This window comes from Bubalus bubalis, chromosome 6 (genome assembly GCF_019923935.1).
Source record: "Bubalus bubalis isolate 160015118507 breed Murrah chromosome 6, NDDB_SH_1, whole genome shotgun sequence".
NCBI lineage: Eukaryota > Metazoa > Chordata > Mammalia > Artiodactyla > Bovidae > Bubalus > Bubalus bubalis.
In genome coordinates, this window is record NC_059162.1 from 118,105,072 (window position 1) to 118,127,097 (window position 22,026).

At 50.7% G+C, this 22,026-nt stretch overlaps 1 protein-coding gene across 3 annotated transcripts in view; it reads right to left on the minus strand.

Moving 5' to 3' along the window:
• Positions 1-22,026, minus strand: part of HDAC4 (histone deacetylase 4) — a 296,118-nt gene that overhangs the window by 246,273 nt on the left and 27,819 nt on the right. The window lies entirely within an intron of this gene.

Genomic DNA, 22,026 nt, shown 5'->3' on the forward strand with positions numbered 1-22,026 from the left:
ACCGTTTCTAGTCCTACAAACTACAGAAGTCCTTCCATACAAACGAGTTCCCTTCTGAGAGCCCATTCGTGAGTCTGCTTTGTTCATAAGCCCAACCAAGTTCATCTACGTACCCAACCTTACAGATGTCAGACACGTGAACTAACTTGACGTGTGAACGCACATTTGCATCTTTGAAGAGTCATAGTTCTAAGGCTCATAGATGGGGGACTTCCTGTACTTGAGGTTCTGTTAGTAAATATATATATGTGGATATGTGTAATAATGTATCTGTAGTGCAAGCTCGGAACCGTTGACGGAAAACACTTAAAAAGAGAAATCACTTGAAGCCCACCCGATCCCCCCCACAAACATTTTTCCATTCTCGTGATATCCCCAGCAAAATTTCTATCTTACACGGCAGCAATCTGAGAGTCTGTCTAAATTCAGCTTTGCTCATTTGTGCCCGAAATAGTTTCCCAGGTCTCCACCTTCACAATAACCATTTCCTCGATTCATTCCCATGTTCTGATTTTAACAGGACAACACACTCATCACAGGAAGTGTCTAAAGAGCCGTCCCGATGCCGTGACACATGGGCAGACGCTGGGCAGCATTGTGACGCGTGTCCTTGCCGCTGGGCTCCGTCACCTTTCCCCGCACAGACTGCCGGCTCCACAGCCGGGCACCCTGCCCTCTCTGCCAGCATGACGGCCGGGAACTCCCCGGCGTCAGGATCCGCTCTTGGGAACACTGCTCTGAGGCTGTGCTGGGAGCCGCCTGCCTCCTCCCCCACCGCGGGCGGCTCTGACAGCCCCGGCCGTCAGATCACAGGCCCCGTCCCCAGACCCCGGGAGGGTGACACCTGACGGACACCAATCCTCTTCCCAAGTCCAGCCTCTTCCCCAGATCACAGTCACTAACGGAGGAACCCGCAGAAACAGGGGCACGCACGCTCACCGCCGAGCGTCTGCCCTGCGATGCGGCATCACTTAGGACTCTCTAAAGTCCTTGCTGTGATGAGCATGTGTTACAACTGGAATGTAGACGTAAACTGAGAACACGGTAATCATGAAAATCCTCATCCTGACGCTGGCCAGGGTTCCTCTAAGGCTTATTATCTGCTCCTGCAACAGTGTGACAAATCCCTGTTCCTGATTAAACTGTTCAAGGATTTCCCCCCCTATTGCTTATAACCAAAGGCCTCTAACCTATTTATCATGTAAAGAACTAAATCCCATAAGGTGTCTGCTTAGGTGGTACCCAATAACACATCACTGACCAGCATCTTTACGATTATTATTCTATACATGGTTACTTCCTCAGGAAACACAATGACTTATCTCACGTTCAGAGTTTTTATTCTTCTCTTGAATAGATGAAGGAGATATAGTACACATATACAACGGAACATTACTCAGCCGTAACAGACAGCAAAGCAAAACAACGCCGCTTGCAGTAACACGGATGAACCTATAGGTTATTGTACTAAGTGAAGTTAAGACAGAAAGAACAAGACAAATGCCATCTAATACCACTTACATAATCTAAAATAAGACACAAATAAATGTGTCTGCATAACAAAAACAGACTCAAAAAGAGAACAGACTTGTGGCTGCCAACTGCGGAAGGAGGTGTGAGGGAGGCACGAATCGGGAGTTCTGGGTGAGCGGCTGCCGACTATCAACATACAGAGGAAGGAGACAAGGCCCTGCCGTGTAGCACAGGGAACCGCATTCAACCTGTGACAAATCAGAAGGGGAAAGAGTGTGAAGAGGAACATGTCTAGGCATAACTGAGTCACTCTGATGTACAGCAGAAATTCACCCATTGTAAATTAACTGTACTTCAGCAAAACTTTAAAAATAAACAGAATGGTTATTCATCTCTTGACCAGAAAGAAACGTTGCAGTCTTGAAAGTAATGTAGGTGGTATATTTTGCAAACTCTTACAAATCTCAGGCTGCAAGGAGATCAAACCAGTCAATCCAAAAGGCGATCAATCCTCAATATTCATTGGAAGGACTGATGCTAAAGCTGAACCGCCAATACTTTGGCTACCTGATGCAAAAAGGCAACTCATTGGAAAAGACCCTGATGCTGTGAAAGACTGAAGGCAAAAGGAGAAGGGGGCAGCAGAGGATGAGATGGTTGGATAGCATCATCAACTCAATGAAAATGAATTTGAGCAAACTCCTGGAGATAGTGAAGGACAAGGAAGCTTGGCATGACGCAGTCCATGGGGTCACAAACGGCTGGACACGACTTAGCAACTGAACAACAACAAATCTCTGTATCCTCCACCCAAAAGTCACGACTTCACTGGGTATAAAAGTCTTGCATCACAACTATTTCTCCCGCAAGGCCTTAGCTGCCGTCCCGCCGTCAGACACAGAAAACCTCTGACCAGCCAGGCAGCACTTCCTTTCCAGGGAACCTCAGGGGGCTGATTTCTGATGCTTTCTTCTGTCTGCATTCTGCCAGGATTTTGTTGTTACTTTAATCTTGAAATTCAAAAATGTTGTCAGAAGATGTACGGTTAGAATCTCTTTTCATTTATCTTGCTCCAAACATGAACCTTTCAAGACACACAGGTCTTCTCTTCTGCTCAGGAAAATGCTCTTTGATCGCGTTTTGGTGACTGCTTTGCTACACCTGTTTCTGGTGTCTTCATAGCTTCCCACACTGTCTGGCTGGAAGCAGAACCCCTCGTATGCAGCTTCTCTCGGCACTGGCGCCTCGTGCTTTACTCTGCACCCAAGTGCCTTTCCCGGAGTGTTCTCCAAGTCACTGCTGCGAATTCCCATGATCTCCACTTCATTCCTACGGCTTCTCATACAGATTTTAACTAAACCTTAAGCTCTTTGTCTTCAACCATCTCCTTTATTGACTCACTCCAATACCTTCTCCTCTCAGCTGAGTCCCTCCTTATGACCTCTGCTCTGTGTGTATTTCTGGCCAAAGCCTTCTGAAACTTCTTTTTTTCTGATTCTGATGACTGACTGTTCTCTTCTGCTTTCAGGAGAGTTGCCTTTCCACCACATGCCAGAATACCTTTTGACATTCCGTGGTAGGGATTTACTTCTGTTTGTTTATCCTCAAGTGAACATAACTGTGGTCTAGATCCGAGTTTTGCCCACAGACTGCGTACCTCCGGTCCTACCCCTTCTCTGTCCACTGTAACAGTGGCTAAACACTTCTCAGAGCCGCCCCTCTGGCAGCTGACACGCACAGAACCCAAGACAAGTGCTCAGCGTCAGCAGGCTCTCAGCTAGCACAGGGCTGAGGGGCTGGGACAAACCAATGCAGACAGGACGGGACACAGAAGGACTCTGCAAGAGTTATTATCTGTATCAGCTCCTTCTGTTTTAAGAAGCTTCTGCTGTAATACAATAACACACTCTGGGGAAAACTCACGCTCCAAAAACTTGCATAAAAATACCAGGGTTTATGGGAAAAAAAAAAAGGTTGGAGCAGACTCTCAAAAACTGCAGTTTCATAACTAGGATACTACAAAATCAATACGAACTCTAGTTTTAAAATCATCAGTTTTTAAAAACATATGTAAAATTCCTAATAAATACAATGTCTAGCAAAGGTAGAGTTTTATAAAAGGTGGCAACGGTTTGATGAGAGAGGTTAAAAGGAAGAACTGAAGCTTCTGGGTCATGGAACAAGGGACAGAATGCATGAAGATGGAGAAAACCACGCAATAACCAATTTCAAGAAAGAGCACATGGCCAACACGAGCAAGAAGTAGGAGCCGCGGTGGGGCAGGGGGAGGGCGTGTGAAGGCGCCTGCCAGGGTCCTCAGTGGTCACACCCCGTTCCTTGAAGTTAAGAAGCATTGCTGAAGCAGGAAAAGCCAAGTCAGACCCAGCTCGACGTCTGCATCACACCGACACCCCCCACCAGGTACAGGGAGGACGTGAGCTACTCTGAGTCACAAAAACATGCCATGTTCCAGGGCAGGATGTATGTGAAAGAAGCTTCCCAACCCCAGTGGATCCGCTTCTTGCTGCCGCAGGAACAAAGGACCACAGACTGAGTGGTGTGAAAACTACAGAAACGCATTGTTCACGGTCAGGAGCCGTGAAGTTTCCAGAAATCTGAAGTCTGGGTGCTGGCGAGGCCGAACTCCCTCCAAAGCTGCAGGAAACCTGCCCTGGCCTCTTCCCACCTCTGGGGACTGCTGGCATCTTTGGGGTCCCCGGGCCAGCAGCTGCAGGGCTCCAGACCCTGCCTTCCTCATCTCTCGTGTGTCTGCCTTCACTTGGCTGACTTCCCAGGACACAGTCACCCAGGATTAGAGGCTCAGCTGACCTCAGCACGACTTCATCTGCATTACATCTGCAGGGACCCTGTCTCCATACGGGGTCACACCCTGAGGTGCTGGGGGTTAGGACTGCAATGTAGCTGTTGGAAGGGAGGCACAGTGCCAGCCCTAATGCCCAGGACACAGGGTGCCCGGGCCTTCCCCAGGGGCTCCCCGCCAGCCTTGCCAGCCTTGTGTGAAGCTGACAGTTCCCCCATCTCACAATCCCCTGCACTGCAACCAGACCACATCCCACACAGGTCAGCTCCTGCTGGATGCTCCTAACACCATGAGGCCGAGAGGCAGAGGGCCTGGAGAGCAGCCCCACGTGGCACAGGGACCGACGGAGACTCTGTGCGTCCAGGGAAGGCAGCGGGGCAGGGTCTCCTGCCCTGCTCTCAGCTGAACCTCCGGATGCCTCATTTGGCCCGGGTCCTCCGACCTCAGCCACACCAAGCCTGTCGGGAGACTCTGCACCCTGGGTCTCTGAGAGGAATCAGAGTCCTAACCAGAAACTTCTGGCCCACAGCTGAGAGCGCGAGCAGGAGAGCCAAGGCTGACAGTGTGCTGGGCCCCGGACGCAAAGCTCAGAAACAGCACTTTAATATGGACGTGACTGCAAGCAAGAGACCTGAGCTCGCTCTGCCTCAGCGGCTCACCTGTGGAGACGGGGATGAAGGAGAACGCCACGGGGGTGTGAAAAGACGACACAATGGTGCCGGCGCAGGAGGAGCCCGTGTCAGGCCTGGTACACGGGAAACATCCAAACACCAGCTACCGATACGGCCATCATCTACTCCAAACCAAGAGCTGCTAATAAGGTTTTGACAACCTCCTTGGGAAACATCAGAAGTCTGCTTCTAGTCAAAATAGAATAATGCAGACCAGATCTAGTCTCCCACACGAAGCACCTACAAAAGACAAAATCTGTGTGGTTTCCAGACGCTGACATCAGGCGCGGGGCCCTTGAGGAGACACACACCTGACGAACTGCCCAGGCGACTGAGAACGTCCACACAGCAGCACCGGGCGGGCACAGAGAACGCCCAAAGAGGCAGCGTCCACACAGCAGCGCCGGGCGGGCACAGAGAACGCCCAAAGAGGCAGCGTCCACACAGCAGCGCCGGGCGGGCACAGAGAACGCCCAAAGAGGCAGCGTCCACACAGCAGCGCCGGGCGGGCACAGAGAACGCCCAAAGAGGCAGCGGCCTAAAAGTTCCCAAATTTGACGAAAACCATAAACCCACAGGGCTTCCCTGTGGCTCAAACAGTAAAGAATCTGCCTGCAATGAAGGAGACCCACGTTCCATCCCTGGGTCAGAAAGATCCCCTGGAGAAGGGAATGGCTACCCACTCCAGTATTCTTGCCTGCAAAATCCCATGGACACAGGGCCTGGCAAGCAACAGTCCATACAGTCACAGAGAGTCAGACGTGACAGCAACTCACACTTTCACCTGCAAAAACCCACAGATGGAAGAAGTTCAAAAAACTCCAAGCACAAACACGCTATTACACCAGGCCAGAACATAATCAAATTACTTAAAACCAATTTTAAGATAATGTCCTAAAAGCAGTTGGGAAGGAAAAGTCACATCACAGACAGAAAAAAAAAATAAGAGGAACAGCAGATTTCTCAGTGGAAAGAATGCCAGCCAGAAGACAATGGGGCAACACCTTTCCTTGGGACACTCATGCACACATGCACACACACACACTCATATACACTCACTCACACACACACACACACACACACACACTCACACACTCACTCACACACACACACATTAACACACACACACACACACTTCCTGCCTCGGATGCTGCACCCCACGAGAAAACTCTTTCAAAAACAAAGGTGAAATAGAGATGTTTACCAGCAGACCTGCACTAAAAGAAATCTCAAAGGCAAAAGGAAAACAATGTCAGATGGAAACACAGATCCACAGAGAGGAGAGAGGAGTTTCAGAAATGAGAACTGTATATGTAAATATAAACGATTCTTCTCTGATGCTGAATCTCTTTTAAAGAGAACAGTTTAATGCAAAAATAACAATGTATTAAGTTTATATCATACGTACTAAGGAAACTTGTGTCAAAAACAACACAAAGACTAGGAGGGGAGGAAGAGACGTATATTGTTGCATGTTGCTACACGAGACACGGAGCGGTTTAACCTTGAAGATAAGACCATGATAGGCTGAAATGTAGACCATAAATCCTAAACCCCCACTTAAAAAAATGATCAACCAACTAGTCAACAAGTAACGAACAAGTCAATAAGGAAAATATAATACAATCGTAAAAAGGCTCAATCCAAATGAAGCCAGAAAAAGAGAAAAAAGAGCAGAAAAGTGACAGACAGAAACATAAAGCAAGACGGTCGCTTTAAACCAAACGGTGTCAGTGACCAAACGGCCTAAACACCCCCAGTTAAAGGGCAGATGCTGTCAGAGCGGATAAAACAGCCAGACCCTGCTTCCGGAGTACGAGAGGGCTTGTGTGGGGGAGGACTGAAAACGGGGGAGAAGAGGGAACGCGTTTCCCTGTAAAACAAACCTTCCCCAAGACGTGTGGCCCCAGCTAGAGCTGCCTACAAGGAACAGATTTTATCTATAAAGACATAAATAGGTTAAAAGTAAAAGATGGAAAAAGATACAGCATGCAAATACTCCTCAAAAGAAAGCTGTAACGGCTACCATTTACTCAGACAAGGTAAATGTTAAGGAAGAGTATTACCAGGGACAAAGAAGGTCATTTCATAACGATCAAGGGGTCAACTCACCAAAAGGACATAACGTTCCTAAACACGTATGCAGCTGATACCAGAGCTTCATACATGAAGCACAAGACAGTGAAGGGAGAAAGTGTGTGTAAGGAACAGTGGACGGAAGTGTGGCTGTAAACTTCAGCACCCTGGTCGTGGCAGTGGTTAGAACAAGTGACAGAAAATTAGTAAAAGCATATAAGATGTGGACAATACCATCACCCAACCTGATCAAAATGACGTTTATAGAACATTGTGAACAACAGCAGAAGACATATGCCCCACGTTCTTTTTAAATACACACACTGTTGACCAAGACAGACCATCTTTGGGGCCATCCAAAGAGTCTCAATAAGTTTAAAAGCACTCAAGTCAAGATATAGAAAGACTGTCTTCTGACTAAAATGAAATTAAATTAGAAATCAGTAACAGAAAGATATCTGGAAAACCAAATATCTAAATAACAAATATAATAAACCAGATATCTAAAACCAAAACTAAAGAATACACGTCATCGGTCAAAGAATAAAGTAAAACAGAAATTATGAAGTATTTCGAAATGAACAAAAATGAAACACAACATATCAAAACACGTCACACTGAAAGGGACATTTACTGCACCAAAAACCCGTGTCAGAGACGGAGGTCTCAAGTCAGTGACTTCAGGGTTCACTGTAAGAAACCAGAAAAAGGACAAATCAGACCCAAAATAAGCAGAAAAAAAGACAATAGCAAAAAGCAGAAATCAACAAAATATAAAAACCAATGAAAGTAAATGCTGATTCTTTGCAATAGTAAAGCTGCCCAGTCGTGTCCGACCCTTAGTGACCCCATGGGCTGGAGCCCACCAGGTCGCCTATCCATGGGAGTCTCCAGGCGAGAATACTGGAGTGGGCAGCCATTCCCTTCTCCACGGAATCCTCCTGACCCAAGAATCAAACTCAGGTCTCCTGCATTACAGGCAGATACTTTACCATCTGAGCCTAGCTAAACAGACCAGGAAAAAATCAGAGAAAGAAGCAGCAAACCAACAAAATCCAGAATAAGAGAGGATGAACCACAGACCACGCAGATGCTAAATGGATGATAAGGGGAGATGAGGAACAACTTTATGTGAATAAATCTGAGAATTTGGATGAAATAAAGAAATGCCCTAAAAGACCCCAACTATCAAAGCTCACTCAAGGAGAGAAAGACCAGAATCAGTGCCCTGGGCTTCTTCATGGCTACACACCCACCACATCCCATCTGAACCCTCCTGTCTTGGTTATCTGCCCAAGGGTGATGTTTAACTCCCCTCCCTTCTGCACGCATCGATTACAGAATCCCACTGAGACGAGGGCCTGTCACATGCCCATTTTGCCATTCAATCATCTATCTGCATCATTATGAAATTATGGATTTTTATTTTATTCCGTGCATGGTCATCACAACCATCATTATTTACTTTGTTGTTCAAGCTTTGGCCACTGGAAGCTCCTATGTTTTTCTGACAAGCCCCCATCCCCATCTTTTATCTTTTCTTAGCACTTCCTTACTTTCCAGTTCCACAAGATAGCCTTGTCACAGCCTGGGACTCAACCACTTCTCCTGGGAGTCCTGGCTCCCTTTTCTGGAGAACTGTGTGTGGGCAGCAAGAGCTGGGTGCCCGAGCTGCAGGGTTACTGCCAGCTGCTGCCGCTGTAGGGTCCACCCTGCACACAGGACGCTGGATGCCAACTCACACTTCCATGTTCTGTACACTGGTTAAATCATGAGTTCACACTGACACCTCAGAGCCAACCCACTGTCACAGGCCAAGTTTAGTCTCCTCCTGTCCCGATTTTCACGGATTTCTCCAACAATGGGAAACCTGGTTCTTACTGGTTACAATGCATCTGCTTACTTGTTCAGCTCCAGGATACAACTCTAGTATAAAGTGCTTTCAGAACAGCTGGCCCACACACATGTGGCACACACGTGACGAGACTCAGAATTCACACCCTGTTCTTGCCCCCGGCCTCGCAGTGTGTGGTCAGGACACAGTCCCCACGCCCCACGGTGACTCCGGGCAGCTCTTCTGCAACCCTCGGTGCACAGGGCTCACATACCTGTGCTAGAACTTGGTTCATTTGCCACTGTGTGTATTTCACTTTGGTTTCTCCCACATCCTGGTTGGTTTTAACTGTTTGTTTTTTGGACATATGAAGAGTAAGAAATACAAACTTTTTAAATATAAAAAAAAACAACACACCACACACATGTTCATATTGATGTTTTAAATTTAAGATTTTACAGGGTTTTATCGTGAACTTCTCTTGCTTAAAGAAAGCAAGCTTTGGTCTTACGGAATATTCAAACCTACAGGAGGTAAACACAGTAGTAATAACGAGCCTGCAGCACCCAGACCCAGGGACTGTCGGCAGGCACCCTGCCAGGCTGCTTCCCCTGCAAACCCTGCGACACGCACTGGAGGGTCCAAAGGTGGCTGCACGGTCTTGACAGGGGGGACCCAGCGAACCCTATTGCTGCATAAGACATTTCCTTTGATCTGGTGTGTTCAGGATCCAGTTCTCTTACAAACAATGCACTCTGCATGACACCATGCCCTCTATTTCGGGGGAAACAGAAGGGCACTGAAGCAGTACTGAGACGTGGCGCCGGGCCCAGGACAGGCCAGGGCAACAGTGTGAACGGAGACGCGCCTCCTCCTCCAGAGGGCACCTCCCTGGGCCGGGGGTCCGCTGTGGCCATCAGCAGCCCCTGCCAGCCCAGGGACGTCAGCCCCTGCTTGGTGCTGGTTACGCCCGTCTCAGAGCAGCTTGCGCCAGGGCCCCTGGCTCCCCTGGGAGAAAGGCAGTGGACTGGGGTTGGAGGATAGACTCTGGAGTGAGTCTGGAACTGTGGACCAGGAGCCAGGAGACGGAGGAACCAGTTCTCGAACCTGTGAGGCGCAACGCTGGTGCCTAGACGGTAAGCCCGTCTCTCCAGAGTGCAAAGCAAGGCGAGAACTCAGGTTCCAGATCACAGGCCTGTGAGGGGGAAAGTGTACCCGCCAGGGACTCAGGGTCACAGGCGGCAGAAAAGGCCCCTGAGCGATCTGGGCAAACAAAGACCCCCGGAAGGATCTGGAGAACGCAGGAGGGGGAGGTCTGGAGGCGGGACGCAAGGGGCGGCCCCCAGCAGCCGGCGAGACTGACTCCCAGGGGGCACTCAGGGCTCAGCCCTGACGCACGCCTCCTGGCCAGGCTGGGGCCGGGCGCCTCAACTGGCAGCCCCCCAGAGTGAACCCAGTGAGAGAGGGCTCACTCCCAGAGGCCAGCTGAGGTGCTGCGAGGAGTCAGGACTGGGCCCGAGCGTCACACTCGGGGGCTGAGGCAGGTCCCCCGAGGGGCAGCACTACTGGGGCCTCCCCAGCCCCCCAATGGGCCCCGTCAGATTAGTGTCTGCCTCCCCAATGTGCCCCGTCAGATTAGTGTCTGCCTCCCCGATGTGCCCCCATCAGATTAGTGTCTGCCTCCTGCGCTCACAGGAGGTGCCATGAGTCAGCACGCACTCGTCTGTCCCTGCACAGCGCCCATCCGTCTGGAGCTGGGGGCTAAGCTCTGTCTGGGCCCGCATCTCCCAGTCAGCGGTAAGACCCTGGACCGGTCTCCCACCCTCTCTGGGCGGTATGACCCTAGGTTACATGAGGACCCCGCGGGTGACTGAGGCGCCTGTGAACCCTCGGGGTTCCTGGGTCGCATGAGGACCCCGCTCACTGTCATGAAGATACCAGGGCATAGGAGAAAATGACAAGTTAAGAGCAAACTGTTTTACAGCTGAAAACTAAATTAACTCCTAACAAAGGAAGCAAACCACCTCAACCCCACAAGGAGAGCAAGTCTCTTCTATTCAGTCTAAGAGGATGACCCACCAACACTGTGGCCCAAGGTGTAACCACGTTTCTCCTCTGCCCCTGCCCCACCGCATCAGTATCGCTTCAGGTGCACAACCCAGCGTAAAAGTTAACTAGGAATTTAACCTCTTCACAAAATAAATTTCAAGTGTGAAATAGTTCCTTTCCTCTTGATGTAAATGTCTGATGACACTTTACTAACCAGTAGATTATTGTTTTTCTAAAACAAAACAAAACAAAACACACATAGGCAGCACCTGGTATTAAGATCTCAAAAGTTAGAGGAGTTTAAGGTTTGTGTGTGTCAGGAAGCAACAGTTAGAACTGGACATGGAACAACAGACTGGCTCCAAATAGGAAAAGGAGTACGTCAAGGCTGTATATTGTCAGCCTGCTTATTTCACTTCTATGCAGAGTACATCATGAGAAATGCTGGGCTGGAAGAAGCACAAGCTGGAACCAAGATTGCCAGGAGAAATATCAAAAACCTCAGATATGCAGATGACACCACCCTTATGGCAGAAAGTGAAGAACTAAAGAGCCTCTTGATGAAAGTGAAAGAGGAGAGTGAAAATGTTGGCTTAAAGCTCAACATTGAGAAAACTAAGATCATGGCATGTGGTCCCATCACTTCATGGGAAATAGATGGGGAAACAGTGTCAGACTTTATTTTGGGGGGCTCCAAAATCACTGCAGATGGTGATTGCAGCCATGAAATTAAAAGACACTTACTCCTTAGAAGAAAAGTTATGACCCACCTAGATAGCATATTCAAAAGCAGAGACATTATTTTGCCAACAAAGGTCCATCTAGTCAAGGCTATGGTTTTTCCTGTGGTCACGTATGGATGTGAGAGTTGGACTGTGAAGAAAGCTGAGCGCCAAAGAATTGATGCTTTTGAACTGTGGTCTTGGAGAAGACTCTGGAGAGTCCCTTGGACTGCAAGGAGATCCAACCAGTCCATCCTAAAGGAGATCAGTCCTGGGTGTTCTTTGGAAGGAATGATGCTAAAGCTCAAACTCCAGTACTTTGGCCACCTCATGCGAAGTGTTGACTCATTGGAAAAGACTCTGATGCTGGGAGGGATTGGGGGCAGGAGGAGAAGGGGACGACAGAGGATGAGATGGCTGGATGGCATCACCGACTTGATGGACATGAGTTTGGGTGAACTCCAGGAGTTGGTGATGGACAGGGAGGCCTGGCGTGCTGTGATTCATGGGGTTGAAAAGAGTCAGACACGACTGAGCGACTGAACTGAACTGAACTGAAGGTTTGTGAGAACTATTCATGAATAACATTTTAAATTTAGATCTGTACAGCTCTAACTGAATTATATGTTTCTGGTAAATATTAGACAAATGTTGAACATGTGATGGCTATAAAAGCCACTGCACTTGTGCTTCATTCTTTCCTGATTTATCGTATAAATTAGAGCCCACATGTGTGAAGGTGAACACTAGCAAGGAAGACGTAATGCTAAGTCACTGGCACTTTTACAAAGACAGGAATGATCATCCACAAATAAGCAGTCTCTGACACTGTGCATGTATTTATATGAAGACACCTCTTTATTTATTTGTGCTCCATACAAAACAGATGAGACCAAACGCATCACCACTGCCTGTGTGTGCTCACATTTCCTTCACCAAACCCTTTGAATCAAGAATCACCTACAGTTGTTCCCTCCTGCAGCGGCCCTTGGAAATTTCAGTTGACCTAATTTCACAAAATAAGCCATAAACTTTCCAAAGGGTAAAAGTCTTAGGAACTATAAATCCTTAAGAGAACATTCTTTATAAAATCTTATTAAGTGACCACAAAGAGGACATGCTCTGCCACTCTCTGCAATCCTCTGCATCCCGTCACATGGACAAGAAACCACCGCAGCTCACAGTCCATGCTCTTCCCCACCGTGGCCTCAGCCTGCCAGGCTGCTGGAGAAACAGCATGCTGCCAGCGAGCCCAAAAAGAGAACCAAGAGCCACGGCCTGCAGCGCCCCAAAGCAGGACGAAGGAAACAAGTCATCAGCCGAGGACAGGGAGAGCCATTCCCGGCATCAAGAGGGAGGCCAGGGTGTCCCCCCACGCCACGTCCATTCAACACCGTGCCGGTAATGCTCGCCAATGCAACAAGGCAAGAAAAAGAAATGGAAGGCACAAGGAGGGGAAAGGCAAGACACGGCACTGCTCATAGACAATATGCTGCAGACACAGAAAGCCCAACATAATGGACTAACAACCGTCAACACTCCTGAATGAGCTGAACCAGATGACAAGGCTGACATGCAAAAGCCACTGTACTTCTACATTCCAGCAATAAGCACATAGAAAATAAAAAGATACCATCTTTAAAAAAGATACCATTGACAATAACATCTAAAATCGCAAATATCCAGGGCTAAATCTACCAAAATATATATACAAGAGCTCTGTACTTAAACTATGAAACATTAGAGTAGTAGTGTCAGTCGCTCAGTCATGCCCAACTCTTTGTGACCCCACAGACTGTAACCTGCCAAAGTCCTCTGTCCGTGGGATTCTCTAGGCAAGAATACTGGAGAGGGTTGTCATTCCCTTCTCCAGAGGATCTTCCCAACCCAGGGATCAAACCCAGGTCTTCTGCATTGCAGGCAGATTCTTTACCATCTGAGCTACAGGGAAGTCCATGAAACAAATTACAAGTCACAGATGTAAACAAATGGAGGAATATACCCTGTACAGGAGAAGGCAATGGCAACCCACCCCAATATTCTTGCCTGAAGAATTCTATGGACAAAGGAGTCTGCTGGGCTATAGTCCATGTAGTCGCAAAGAGTTGGACAAGACTGAGTGACTAACACACACATTATAAACCTATGTAATTAAGACATTGTGAAAGAGTAGATAAATAAAACAAGGAGCAGAATATTCTAGACTGAGCCCATCACACACATAGTAATATGGTTATAGCAAAGGCTGCATTCCAAATCCACAGGGAAGTAGGCAGGTCTTTTCAATAAACAGTGCTTGAGTTACTAGGATCTTTATGGAAATAGAAATGAACTATGAGCTGGACAGCACATCAACAAGAAAATCAGCGTGAGATGGAGCACAGACGTAAATGCTAAAGGTGAGACTAGAAAGCCTCACCTAGAAGACAAAATTTTAAGGAAAAGATTTCTTAAACCTATTTAATAATTTAAAAATGTAAGGCATTAACCGTGGAGGAGAGAAAATGACATATTATACTGCATCCAAATGAAGAACTTCAGTCTGTCAAGAGATCCAGCAGAAGAGCAAAAAGGCAACCCAGAGAGAAGATAATCTGCCCAATACATCCAACAAAGGATCAGAATCCAAAATAAGTAATTCACTAATCATAAAGAAAAGGCAAGCAACCCAAATAAAAAATGGGCAAAAACTATGAACAGGCATCTTTACAAAAGAGAGCTCCAAAAGGTCAGTCATCACAGGAATACTGTGATACTGAAATACTAAGGAAGTGCAAATCAAACCCACAACAGGATCCCACGAAAGGCTAAAATATAAAAGCAGAGCAGAACCCAGCACTGGCAAGGGTGGAGCGACCAGACCTCTCAGGTGCTGCCTTGAGAGTGGGCGGGAGAAAACAGCTATGGGAAAGTGATGCTCAACCAGCCTGTGAGGCTCACGCGGGCTCCCCGGAGCCATGCACGAGTGATACCACACAGACACACCCGCAGAGGCACACACGGGCTCCCCAGCCACACACGGGCAACACAGGAGCATCGTCTGCGGTCGGTGAAAACTGGAAACCCGCCACGTGTCCATCAGCAGTAGAGTAAATAAAGTGTGAATCAAAACACAGTCCTCCAGAGAACACAGTCCAGCAACAAGACCAAGCAAAGCGCACCTAAGAGCAGCAGCACAGATGAGCTCTGTGGCTGGGGGAGAGCAGACACTCAGGAGTGCACCGTGTGTGACTCCACGGTGTGAAAGGCCAAAGCAGGTCAAATGACCTGTGCTGTCAGAAGCCGGCACAAGTGACCCTTGGGTGTGGAAGGAAGAACCAAGGGGTGTGGGTAATGTTCTGCTTCCTGATCCAAGTGAAAACTCCATGAACGGGCAGAAATTCACCCACCTAATGCTTTGGGCTGCTAAACAGAGACAGGGAATCAAGCACTCGGAGGTCATCTTGCACAGAAGAAAGACTCAGAATCATACCTACTGGGCTGGTCCATTTCACCTGCACTGTTCCAGCAGAACACTGGCTTTCTGGGCTACCATACTCACAATAAAGCAGACTCCTGCTACTGTACTCTCACAACCACTGCATACTCGGGAAATATTTACCAAATCACCTCGTCTGGAAACAGCAAAAGCTCACAGAGACCGCACAGGATGCATGAGTTCGAGTCTGTAACGCAAATACGGGTGTCAGGGGGAGAGGGGATTCAAACTGAGGCAAGTCCCAGGAGGCCCCAAGCCAGGCTGTCAGACAGAAAAGCGTATGGTGGGATAATTTTAATTCAAATATTTTTCAATTAAATAGTAAACTTAATTTGAATTAAGATTAAGTTTAAATAAGTTTCAGTCAGAAAACAAACTGTTGACTGTATGATTTTTCTGAGCCCTATTTATCCATAGCCAGCTTCTTAAATAAGCATCGTTTTGTTCACCAGACGCCCTTCATGAAATACGGGCCATAAGGTTGAGCAACTATGTTTTGTAAGAGTGACATTTGATGATGGACGGTCACACAGTCAAAGACAAGATGTTTTCCCCATAATCTGTTGGGACAGTTTTATATTTTAGTTGTGTAATAGGCTCTATGTGTGCAGCGTTGCTTCAGTCATGTCCGACTCGTTGCAACGCTATGGACCGTGGCCTGCTGGGCTCCTCTGTTCATGGGATTCTCCATGCAAGAATACCGCAGTGGGCTGCCATGCTCTTCTGCAGGGGATCTTCCCGACCCAGGGATCAAACCTGCCTCTCTTATGCCTTCTGCATTGGCAAGCAGGTTCTTTACCACTAGTACCACCGGGAAAACCCCAGTAGGCTCTATACTTGAAGCTAATAAGCCTTCATTTCTGTGTTCAAACAGGAACTTCACTAACTCTGAAATTAGGCTCTATGGTGAGCAGAGGGCTAGGATTCCATCAGCCCTGACTCCCTCCGCCTGTTCTGGAGAGGCCAGAAGGTTTAACCCTGAGAGGACAAAGGGGACGGGCACTGTGTTATCCTTTGCACACGCATGTGCACACACCATCAGCAGCATGACAGCATCTACCCTCTCCCCTGAAGTAGGCAGCCTCCCAGCACCCTGGATCGCTTCTCCACACGGCCGTGTCTGTTGATTGATAATTAGCCACAAAAACAAACTTTAGATTAAGCATCCAAATGGATAAAGCGTCCAGATAAAACAACACTTGTTTCCTGAACTGCTGAATAAAATAATTTTAGAGGAAAAGGTTCCAGCAGTCAGGCAGGGGGCTGGAGATCTGACTCATGAGCAGAGAAGTCAGATGGGGCGAGGGATAGGCAGGCGCAGGCCAGACACTCCCATGGCCAGAGCGCCCAGGGCATTCCGCATCAGGATGGGGTGCTAAGCCCCTGTGCGGTTCCCCGCCTGGTCTCACTAAGTGGGGGTCAAGGGAGAAAACCAGTGCAAACCCAGGACTGTGAAGAATCCCCAGGGGTGGGGAGGTACCGGCGGTCCGATGTCCCCAATGTTCCACTAAAGGCCTGAGGACAGATCCCAGAGGCCAGGAGTGAGCAGGGACTCAAGGGTCTACTCTGACCCCTGGGCCCCTCATCCCCCAGGAAGCCACCCTTCATCCTTGTCCTTCCTTTACAAAGCACATCGATGCAGCGGAGACGTGCAAGGACTTCCATCATCCTGACCACGGCTCCCACCAGCAAACGGGCCCGCAAACTCCCCAGCGGGCTCCCCTCTCACCCCACCACCACACCACCACTCTGCGACCTCAGGGCCGGCCCTGTCTGCCAGGAGCTGTGCTGCGTCTCCCCCCTCGTCGTTTACACGTACACACACGCATTCGGTGTACATAAACGGAGGGTATCTGCACTGCTCCGTCTTTGGAGTCCTTGTCTTTTTTCCTTCTTTTTCCTCCCCTCTCCACCACCAGCCAGAGCAGGTCATCTCTGTGTGGGTACGGTCCATACTTTTCTCCATTTTCTTACACACACAGATTTACACACAGAGATGCACACACATACCCACACACACAAACCCCAGGTGTTCACGCTCTGCCTTACAAAAGTGAGATTTTGTCAACACAGACTCCTCAGTGTGTTGCTTCTCTCCCTCAACAGCACTTCTTGGGACGTCCCATCCATCGTGTGGGTGTACCAAAATCTGGCCCATCACTGCCCTACTCACGGGCGCAGGCTTCCTTCCACGGGTGTCACTGCCGGACGGCTCAGTACAAACATCCTTACCTGCGGGTGCCCAGGCTCCCTGGGGGAGGACGCTGAGTCGGGGACCATGTGTCTCCCGTCTCAGGACGCAGCCGCAGGACATCTTTCAGAGCTGAGCCACCGCTCACACCTGCTCCAGCCCCACCCGAGGTCACCGCCGCCCCACAGTCCGCCTGCTGCAGACGTCATGTCTCTCTCCGCTCTGGCTGAAAAGCAGAGTCCCTGCTGCCTGTATCTCCTCATGCTGCTGATGGGGCCTATGACCATCTCTTCACTGTGATGTGTTCTCTGTGCTGCCCAGTCTGTGTTCACATTTTTTTTTATGTGTATATATATATATATAATTTTATGCATTTATTCTTGGCTGTGCTGGGTCTTCGCTGCTGCTCAGGTGTTTCTCCAGCTGCGCAGAGAGGGGGCTGCTCTCTTGTTGCAGGGCGTGGGCTCTCAGCCACACTCGGGCTTCAGTCGCAGCTCCTGGGCTCTGGAGTGCACACTCAGGAGATGTGATGCACGGGCTTGGCTGCTCCACAGCGTGCGGGATCTTCTGAGGCCAGGACTCCAGCCCGTGTCTCCTGCACAGGTGGGCGGGATCTTCCGAGGCCAGGACTCGAGCCCGTGTCTCCTGCACAGGTGGGCGGGTTCTTTGCCAGTGAGCCAGCAGGGAAGCCCCGTGTTCACTTCCTAAACTTGTCTGTCTCTCCAATTTCTAAGAGGCCTCTGGAGAACAGAAACATTCTTCTTTAGCTGTCAAATGTTACACACGTTTTCCCCAAACCTCTCATTGACTCCTGGACTTTGTTGATGGTATCTTTATCCGATCAAAAGTCCTAAATTTTAAACTGTCAGAGGTGTCCTCTGAAGCTTCTGGGGACCCTGGGCCCAGCGAGGGGGTGACTGTCACTGCAGATTCCTACGGCTCTGCTTTTTATATTGACACCCTGAACCTTGCTGGAAGTTGCCTTCCCTTCATTTTCTTTAAAATGAACAGTTAATTCACCGGCCATTTAAGGAAAAGTTGAAATAAGAAAAAAATAAGACCAAGATAAATAGAAACACTGACCCCAGAAGACACCAAGGTAATTGGAGCCCCTGTAACAAGTGACACAGAGAATGCACACCAGGGGCAAAACACAGCCCTGAAAATGCCAGCAGGGGTGGCCGGGCCACAAGGAGAGTGCTGGGACTGCAAGCAGGCAAGCGCCAAGACAAGAAACCCACAGAGGAACGGGGTCGGGGGGGTTCCCAGCCGAGTAAACCTCAGAGGACAAAGCTGGTGCCCTGGATGGAGTCACGGGAACTCCACCAACGGGCAACAGAGACAGAGGGGAGCGAGGAGATGACGACGGTGACGACGGCGGTGGTGGTGGTGGTGATGCTCCTGGTGATGATGGTCATGATGGTGATGGTGGTGGTGATGATGGTGATGGTGGTGGTGATGATGGTGATGGTGGTGGTGATGGTGATGATTCTGGTGATGATGGTCATGATGGTGATGGTGGTGGTGATGATGGTGATGGTGGTGATGGTGATGGTGATGATGGTGATGGTGGTGATGGTGATGGTGATGATGGTGATGGTGATGGTGATGGTGATGATGGTGATGGTGGTGGTGATGGTGGTGATGATGGTGATGATGGTGATGGTGGTGGTGATGATGGTGATGGTGGTGGTCGTGATGTCATGATGGTGGTGGTGGTGGTGGTGATGCTGGTGATGGTGAGATAATGGTGGGGATGGTGGTGAATGATGACGGTGATGAGGGAAGGAAAAGAAAACTCCCCTGCAAATGAACCCACAATAAGAAAGAAGGAGTGTCCTGTGTGCCAACCAGGATAGATCGAAGCCCCACGTTATAAAATGTCAGAACACCAGCGTGAAGAAAAGCTCCAGCAGCTTCAGAGGGAACCACGTCACACGCGAGACGTGAACGCGAGTGAGCACTGGGCGGCTCTGCGCTTCTCATCAGCAACAGGCGACCGGCTGCCTGCTGAACTGGCTCCTGGGCTCTGAATGCTCCTTCTGCCCCAAGCAAGGCACGTCTGGTCACGGCCCCCTCGGCGAACCTTCTAGACAGGGCCCGTCGCTGTGACAGTCAGCAGATGCTGGCCGTAAGGTGTGTGTCTGCAGCGGTAAGTGACGCGGGCCTCCCCGGCCAGGCCCAGATCTGTGACCTCCTGGCCACTGCGCTCGGTGGCCAGCCACAGGTGATGAACACCCATCAGTCACGGACCCAACAGAGAGCAGACGGGCCAGTCCAGGGCCCTCCTGATGACTTCGCTTGCCTCAGACCCTGATGCTTCTCAGCTCCATGTGTCCCCGGATACAGCCTGAGTGGCCAGACATGAGAGAGGGTTAGTTAAGAAAAGAGCAGGGAAGGACTCCCCTGATGGTATGGTTGTAAGAGTCCACCTGCCAAGGCGGGGGACACGGGTTCGGTCCCTGCTCCAGAAAGATTCCACGTGCCACAGAGCAGCTAAGCCCGTGTGCCCCAGCTGCTGCGACTGTGCTCCAGAGCCTGGAAACCGCAGTAAGAGAACCCCCGCCAAGAGAAGCCCGCACACCGCACAGCCCTGCTCGCCTAGAGAAACCTGTGCAGAGCAACGAAGACCCAGGACAGTGAAGAATCAACATCAGCAGCAGGAAGGGGCGTGGTGACAACACCTCCAGGCCTGAGACGGATGAGCGCGGGTCCGACGTGCCGGGTGGGGACCTTGGTCAATCACACCACGCTGAGCACTGGCAGTGTGCTGAGATGAACTGTGAGCAGCGTCCCCACACGGGAAGAAGGTGACTCGCTGAGAAGGTAATGCATGAGGGGATGCTCGTGTTAATCAACCTGATCATGGGAATCATTTCACCATGTACACAGGTTACACGCATAAAACTTTGTCAGCTACAAGTGAAGCAGAGTGAAGACCCAGCAGAGGGCAAAGAAACCCTACGCTGCTGTACAATCACGAATCACAATCATGAATAAGCCCCAGGCAAAGACACTCCCGGCAATCGAGGGGGCTGCAGCACGACAGAGAAAACGCCTACAAGGCACACACGTGGCTTTTCAGCGGAGGTGGGTCTTTACTGACGGGGGAGGTGACTCCGAGGCGGCCCACTCTGGACAGAGGCTGCCCCCTGCTGCCCCCGACACCCAGCCGCTGCGCCCAGACACCAAGACGCGCAGATGGACACCATGGGCCCCGGGACAGGCCCGCACCTCCTCCCCGGACGCCCTGGCCGCCCCACGGCCGCGGTGACGGCTATTTCGGGGCCGGCGGTGCCTCCAAACAACACCCTCTCTGGCTCTGTCCGTGACCTTGTCACTGACCTAAGTCGCCTCTGAAAACGTCATCGACACGAGCCCAGGAAAATGTCACCAGACAGACCCGCCCACCTGCGCCCGCTGCCTCCGCCGTGTGTCCAGGCGTCCGGGGTCCTCCCCATTGCATGCATCCACGTGCCGTCGGTTCCAGAAGCACCGTCCACCCCAAACACAGCACCCCTGTCCAGCTGGCTGCACCCAGCCCCAAGGCCCTCCCAGTCACTGGCAGGGCCTACACATCTCTGTCACCTCCAGCAAGGAAGGCGGGCCCCAGGGGTCCTGCCCTCAGCAACCCCAGGCATCCCCAGTGTGACCTAGAGGAGGCAAACCCCCTCGGCCCCGAGGTGAGCAGGCAGGGAGCCCAGAGCCCTGCTGCCCGGGGAGGCGCAGGACAGGCAGCACGTCCAGCTGGTGATGCCTGTACTTGGCACAGCGGCCGGGGCAACGAGACCACCCAGCACCCTCGGGCACACCTCACCGATACGACCCACACGCAGGCCGGCAGGTCTGGGCCCTGAGACGGAGGCCCTGGTGTCCCCCCTCCACCGCCGCCGCTGAGCCCGGAAGCGGATGCCGTCCCCCACACCGGCCCAGAGCTGCCCCTCTCCAGGACCTCCGCCTTCCTCCAGACACTGACCTGGGCAGAGATCAAACTGACCAGTGTCCAAACTCTCCTTGAGTTTCAAGAAAGGCAGGAAGGAGACAGTGAGACACAGAGGCGGCCGCAGGGGAAACCGAGCAACACCCGGCTCCCGACGCCCCGGCCTGGCCCGGCCCGCACCCGGGGCACATGGGGGGCCCTGGAGTGCAGATCTGTGCGGCCCCCAGCCCAGCCAGGCCATCCAGCAAAGGGAAGGCACCCGGGGTAAGCGGCGCACTGGGCCTCGGAAGGAGACGGACAAGCAGACACGGCATGTCGGGGTGATGAGGGCTGGGAGGCGGCCAGGGCAGTCAGGGCGGGGTTGGGGGGCAGCCAGGGATGCTGGGGGCCAGGGGAATCCTGAGAGCCTGGGGGCGAGGGGCCGCTCACAGCGGGATGCTGACTGGGCTGCTCTTAGCCACCCCACCTTGTCCCCAGACCCTGCTTTTCACCCAAAGGTTCACCTGTGGCCCACCCTCTCCTTGGCCTCCTTGGGTAAAACTGCCTCCCAGAAATGAACAGGAAACAGACAGACCTCTGCAGACTTTCAACGTCTGTCCAGCATCCCAGGAACCATTTTTTCCCCCCTTTCATCCTGAAGGAAAACGACCCCACGTTGCAGATTAAGAGAAGGTGTGGCATGGGACCCAGAGCCACAGGGCGGGAGGGCAGCTTGGAGCAGGCCCCCCGGGCCCAGGGATGGACAGCACCTTGAGGAGGAAGTATCGTCAT